Here is a 6,931-nt window from a genome sequence, read left to right on the forward strand (position 1 = left end):
TATAAAATCACATATAGAATCACATTAAGAGCAATGGCCTTATTCATGGGTGGAAACGCGTGGCTTACCTAAATAGCGTTTATGTATATATATATATATATATATATATATATATATATATATATATATATATATATATATATATATATATATATATATATATATACATGTATGTATGTATATGTACGTTATGAGCTTGCCTAAAACAATCCTTTCCCGCTCAATGTATTAATCATGGATTAGAATTGTACATAACATGTTATCTTTTAAAAACATTTCAGGCATCCATTCATGGTTAGATATAAGGTATATATATATATATATATATATATATATATATATATATATATATATGTGCACACATTCCTAAACACCATGACTATTCAGCTTTCGTAAATATCTTTCTGGCATGCCCTGTTTCCCTCACGTTTCGATTAACTTCGTCCGGCAGTTTAAAAACTAACACGCGTTCGGGCATGGGTCAAATTGTCCCTCTCCGATGGGTGTTCTGGAATGGTTTCCGAGCAGCACCTTTTAGCCGCGCCAAATTTTGCCTAGCTGTAGACACTTTAATGGTGGATCTTCTGACATCAACAATTTACATGTAACTTGGTCGCTGACCTATGACAAGTCAAAGTCAGGCAACGGCTTCAGCGAAGGCAATTTCTGAGAAATCGTTCAGTCTGATCTAACAACGGAGTGTTAGACGAAGCTATACATCTCTCACATACTTCATTAGGCAACACAACAATTGAATGAACAATTTCTATTGGCCTAGGGTCAGGTATGAAGGTCAGACCAAGGTTAAAGCTGGCCTGTTCTATTACTATAGGACTTGCTGGATGGGGTAGTTTTGGTGTTCATTTCGGATTAATTGGTAACAGGAACCGTATTATACACCTTCCATGGAATGCTTTATGGTCAGAACAGGGCACTAACCAAAATCGAACCAGACCAGCATTTTGTTTTGTTTTTTAAATATACTCAATAAATCTAAATATAGTGTAGTCTTTGTAGCTTATCCATACGCAAAGCTCAAAGCAGTCTTGTAAGATTTTAGTCATCATGGCCTTCAAAAAGTCAAGCAGTCACTGACCTTAACTGGAAATGAGACCTGTTGCTAGAACAGTTATCTAGCTTCTATGGACCCTTTGAAGACCAACCTGGAATTTGACCTTGCTTGACCTTGTTTAACCCGAAGACCATGATCTAGGAGCCTCAAGCTTTATGCTACGTGAGTTCATGTACAGTTCAATGCATCCTGTGAATTTGGTGTCTCTATCTCTCTTAGTTCCGGAGATCCCAGGGGGGTCCAATTGGCAGCCACCCGAGCAAAGGGTATCCAGCCGGTCACTCGGCGCGTGTTAATTTATCAAAATTGATTCTCATACACTTTACCTTAAAGGGAGTGTTGCACATTTATCTGGGGTTTTAAAATGAAACAGCCGTCTTGAAGACCTTTCTATGCTATTCACAACCTTGTCCTTCTTAAGATGTAGCCCTCTAGTTTCTGAACTACACGCCCACGAAAATGGAGATGGAGAGAGTATTTCCGGGAACGTATTTCAAAGTCACCTTAATATTTATGACGTCAGAATGACGTCATTAAAATACTGTCATCCGATAAACCATGCGGTGAGCAAAACCAGGAATAACATAATTGTCAAAGCGTTCATATCTGGCGTTTATTAGCAAGAGTTCCAGATATAACGGCCTCGATTGGATCCCAATCAATGCTAAGACGTTGTCAATGTTGAGACATAATGTGCGTAATGTTGGACTAACTAAACAATGACGCATCGAGGAGCAACTTTACTTAACAGAGACCTTTGTTACATAGAGCAGTCTTCCACTTAAAAATGATACGAATAGTTAAAAGTAAGCTTGTTTCATCAAGTCTGATGCTTGTTTCAATATATTTTGCTAACTTTCCCTTCAATGTTTCTGGAAGATCCGTTTCAGTCTTCGGAAGAAGTACGAAGGCGATCGTTAGCACACCGCAGAGAAGCGTGATGAGAGGTATTTGTTGCCTATGGTGTTTGATTCCCTCCACATCAGGAAGCTGCTTCATCACTCCATAAGCACATGAAGTTATGCGCCACGTTAACATTAAGGGGATGACAAGAGCAAAATGGGAGAGGGGAGCATTGGTTGTTCCAGGCTGCTCTGTTCTTTTCCTTTTTGTCGCATGAGTTATCATCTTGAATCACCGCAGCGAATGAAAAGGCTTCGCGTGTTTGAGCGTGACATAGCGATTGTTTTGTCATACATTACATTTCTGTGCAACGTGGCGACGCCCATTTTTATACTTTTTCCGAAGATGGAAATAGATATGTCCGAAATAGTTAAAATTAAATATATGACAGCCAATTTCGCCGCGTTTATCTTTAAGGTGCTGAACGAAGTTAAACCGAAAGCATTAGGTCGATCAAGCATAAAAGAAAACGCTATTAAAGCTGAATACGTCCTGGTCTTTAGCGCTGTCGGTATACAAAAATTAATTTCTGTCTTTCAGATTGCCTGTTAGGCCTCTCGTGATTTCTTAAACTTAGTTTCGTCGTCGAGGATGCCATTGATTGTACCAAGGTACTTACCAAGATGTCTCTCTCTCTCTCTCTCTCTCTCTCTCTCTCTCTCTCTCTCTCTCTCTCTCTCTCTCTCTCTCTCTCTCTCTCTCTCTCTCTCTCTCTCTCTCTCTCTCTCTCTCTCTCTCTCTCTCTCTCTCTCTCTTCTCTCTCTCTCTCTCTCTCTCTCTCTCTCTCTCGTCTCGTCTCTCTCTCTCTTCTCTTTCTCTCTCTCTCTCTTCTCTCTCTCTCTCTCTCTCTCTCTCTTCCCTGCTCTCTCTCTCTCTCTCTCTCTCTCTCTCTCTCTCTCTCTCTCTCTCTCTCTCTCTCTCTCTCTCTCTCTCTCTCTCTCTCTCTCTCTCTCTCTCTCTCTGCTTCTCTCTCTCCTCTCTCTCTCTCTCTTCCTCTCTCTCTCTCTCTCTCTCTCTCTCTCTCTCTCTCTCTCTCTCTCCCTCTCCAGTCATAGTATACATATATATATATATACTATATATATATATATATATGTATATATACATATATATACATATATTTATATATATATATATGTTATGCATATGCATACATATATACTAGAAACATATATATATATATGAGAAGCATGTATATCATATTTGCCTAAGGGTTCGTGAATTTCGGCAGCAGTGTACATATGACGCACATCTCTGTGATCATGACATCATATTGTACCTTAGTTTGGTTCTGGGCGATGAATGCTAGCCTCCAAAAAAACCTAAATTCGTGCGAAAAGTTATGCAAGATTATACCTATGCTTCCATTTAACAACCTTTCGTTAAATGCAATAATATCATCAGACATACAAAGCAACCACAACGGCGCATTGAAATGTATATGACGGTGCCCCGGATCCGTAGCGAGTCCATGTTTACATTCGGGTGACCTCAGATGTGCTCTGTTTGAAGTTATAAGATAACGTGAAAAATAATTCATGTTAAAGTCGTTTCACCCCTAAAGATGTGGAGGATCATTTCCGATGTGTACTTCAATAACGTCATTGCGGTTATGGCATATAGTGAGTCCAAGTACTGGAATATAGTACGATAATATACATGCAGAAGGACAGACACGTGTTTTCTGAGCATTGCATCGCATGAAGTCAGATGCATTCGCACTTTAATCCACGGGTTAGCGGTGGTTTCCGTCAAAAAGGCAACGTATCTCCGATGTTCATTTGCCGGTTAATGATGAGATGACGGTCTTTTAACTAATCAGCTTTTATAAGACGGCAATCCTCTGTTACCAGAGGATTAGAATGCGAACGTGAGACTTCATTTGATTAATGCCCCCAAAATATGAGGATGACTTTCTGCATGTCTTTATCGTACATACACATAAGAGCCTGTTGACACCACATGCGTTAAGTGCGCGCTCATAGCTGCACTGAAAAATGGAATGATGTTTCGTTTTTTTGCAGGCACCTTCACATTGTTATTGCCGAGATCGTTATGCAGATCGGAACTTGACAGTCGGAATAACATCGCAATGCACCTTTCAAATTTTGGGCTGACCAGGGAGCAAACAACCAAGTGATAGGAATGAATGAGCAGACCTAATCAGTACGCTATCAGCCATTGGAATGTCGACATCCTGAAAAGAGTCCGATGCACTTCCGCCGTATTTTTCCATCCGACGTTTAATTCCTATCTAGGTGCGGCAATCCAAGTTCTGTTTCAGCGCTCGCGTTTTGCAGTGGGTGTTGTAGTTATTGTCTTGTGTACAGCGTTCCAGCTGAAAGTAAGCGCAAAAGTGAAGTGATATTGATTTGAACTGTGTTAAGAGGCGAAGTTCAGCAAAGTTCAGGCTAGGAAATTTCCCGCTATCCATGAACAAATTTTACAGTTTGTGCTATTGCGCAGAGTAGCAGTTAGAGTCAAGTGGAAGCAGAGCATGTTTCAACTAGATAAATTTACGTAATTTAATTTAGTTACAATTCTGCTCTCCAAAATACACGTATCATGTGCTGACACTGCTTCTTCCAGTGTCAAGTGTTGACACTGCTTCTTCCAGTGTCAAGTGTAGGCACCACATTGTCCTGGCCGTTCTACTTTAAAAGGTAAGTAACGCTCCCAGCATCAGTGTTGCACAATCATACGCAATTTTCATTGCTGCTGGCAGATGCACCAGTTTGCGTGTGCATGGCCACGTAGTTAATGCGGTCGCGTGTTAATATATTCGCTTGGATTTCTGTGTAATCTCTGATAGGCCCTGCTTAGACACAGGTTGTGGCGACGTTAATGACCGTTGCAAAACATGAGAATATAGAAAACATCAACTCACCTAACCTTGTAAAACTGTCCAGAGCGAGGTAACTTGTACGCTTCGCAAGCCGGGGAAAACCCAGGTCAGGTAGACAGTAGACCTCTCCGGTCTCCCGAAACCACGAACAATCGAAACAACTGTGCCTAGGACCTAATAACAACCATGTTCGTTGTTTGCGTTCTTCGCAAACTAGCACGTTTGCGAAGAACACGTCGTACAAGACCTGAGCGAACGCCTTCTCGGCGGCGGGCATGGGCGGAGCACCTCTCAGCAGCGGTCCGGGTCTGGGAGCCGGACCGGTGCGGCGGGGTCGCGGCACCGCCCGCAGGTCAACAGTGGCCATCGACCGCCACCCCCTGTGTCAACAGGGGGCGCTGTTGGGAGAGGCGCGACCGACTCTTCATCGGACGCCGCGGTCGAGGGAAGGCAGACCGGCCTGGTGGGGCTAGACCCGACGCCAGATGTCCGGACAAGCCCGGGCCCATCGTGCAGTCAGGAGTCATTCACCTGCGAGCTACGTGTGGGGGTCACGGGCTCGTTCCAGATGGATGTACTGGGTCAGTGACGGGACAGTACTGGTTCTGGCAACATCAGAACATATTTGCCAGTAGTTGCCGCATTAGCTGAGTGGCATGGACAATTGCAATATATTGGGAACCGTCTAGGTTTTTTCCTCATATATGGTAAGAGCGCCTAGCGCAGCAAATAACGGCAGCATCCCGCGGGCGGGAATTTGTAACTTTTCACCATGCTGATGCTGCTACCCCATTAACCAGGTCACAGGTCAAAGCAATGTATGTTTTCGTGACAAATGAAATTGACTCGGTGAAGGCACACTCAGCAGCAGACACAAACGCACGGCCCATGCACAGTCTCCATATCCGGCCAGCTCCACGATGTCCTGAGCAAGCGGCTGAGTAGCAACTGATCCTTCTGCAAAACCAGAAACAGACACCAGACACGTGTCCAATTCAGGGCCTCGATATAAAATGGCCACTCGCTCGTAGAAGGAGCCATTCCACTGATAGCATCCAGCCGCGCAGCATTGCAAACCAGTAAGACTACTTTTACAGCGTTTGACGAGCGAGCTGATAACGGACGTGATTCTCATCTCTATGTAGGTTGTAACGAAACGTAAACGAGTGGCAGCCGTCTTCTTCAGTCACCGTACGGATTGGCCTTGAGGGGACTGGAACAGGTCCCTTGCTTGGTAGAGGAAATGCGGTAGGAGGAAATGCGGTAACAGGTAGAGGAAATGCGGCGAAAACGAGGGGTTAAAATGAAAAGCAGGCGGCATTAGTTATAAAGCATTTGGCATAATCCGCGCCAAGTTTGTTATTGTAGCTTCTAGGCAGAAATCGCAATGCTGTTGATCCTAATCTAAAGTTTGCCAAATCTCTACCATCATCCTATCCTATCCTACATTCCTATATCCTATGCCAAAATCATTGAAAAATTGTCTGCTACTTGTCACGATAACAGACCTGTCTGCTACTCTCTGCTGTTGGGCGGAGCCGAATCATGCTGGGCCAAGCCGGGTCCGCTCTGGCCTGCCATCTGAGTCTGCAAAATGTCCAGTTAGTTAAGGTTAAGACCTGCTCGGCCCTCCCCCTTTCGGCATGGTCGTGACCAGTCATTTTTTTCGTGGTGTTGCATTTGCACCGGAAATTGCTGGGCGATGCTTCTGTGCGACACAGGCCTTATAATAGTGGGTTCATTCTACTTTGCTGTCTCCCGGTAAACCATGGACAACCCATGCCAATCACCATGACTATGTCATGGTGATTGACTTCTGCCAGTATGCAGAGTTCCACGTCCTGTGAGCATCCCTACATGGAGTCCATGCCACAGCGTCGCGATACATAGCACAGTGGTTTGGTGTCCGGTGACGGAGGGGTGCAGAGGGCTGTCTCACTGTTTCAATATGTTCGTACACCAAAGACCAAAAAAATGCACGGACTCCGCACTCAAAGTGGACATAATCCTGCTCGCTATTCTGGAGCCCCCAATGCGACAAAAATACATAGGTGAGCAGGATTATGTCCAATAAGAGTGCGGAGTGCAAGGCGTGCCGATCCTTCAATACA

This window comes from Pollicipes pollicipes, unplaced genomic scaffold, assembly GCF_011947565.3.
Source record: "Pollicipes pollicipes isolate AB1234 unplaced genomic scaffold, Ppol_2.1 Scaffold_2555;HRSCAF=2994_pilon_pilon_pilon, whole genome shotgun sequence".
Lineage (NCBI taxonomy): Eukaryota > Metazoa > Arthropoda > Thecostraca > Pollicipedomorpha > Pollicipedidae > Pollicipes > Pollicipes pollicipes.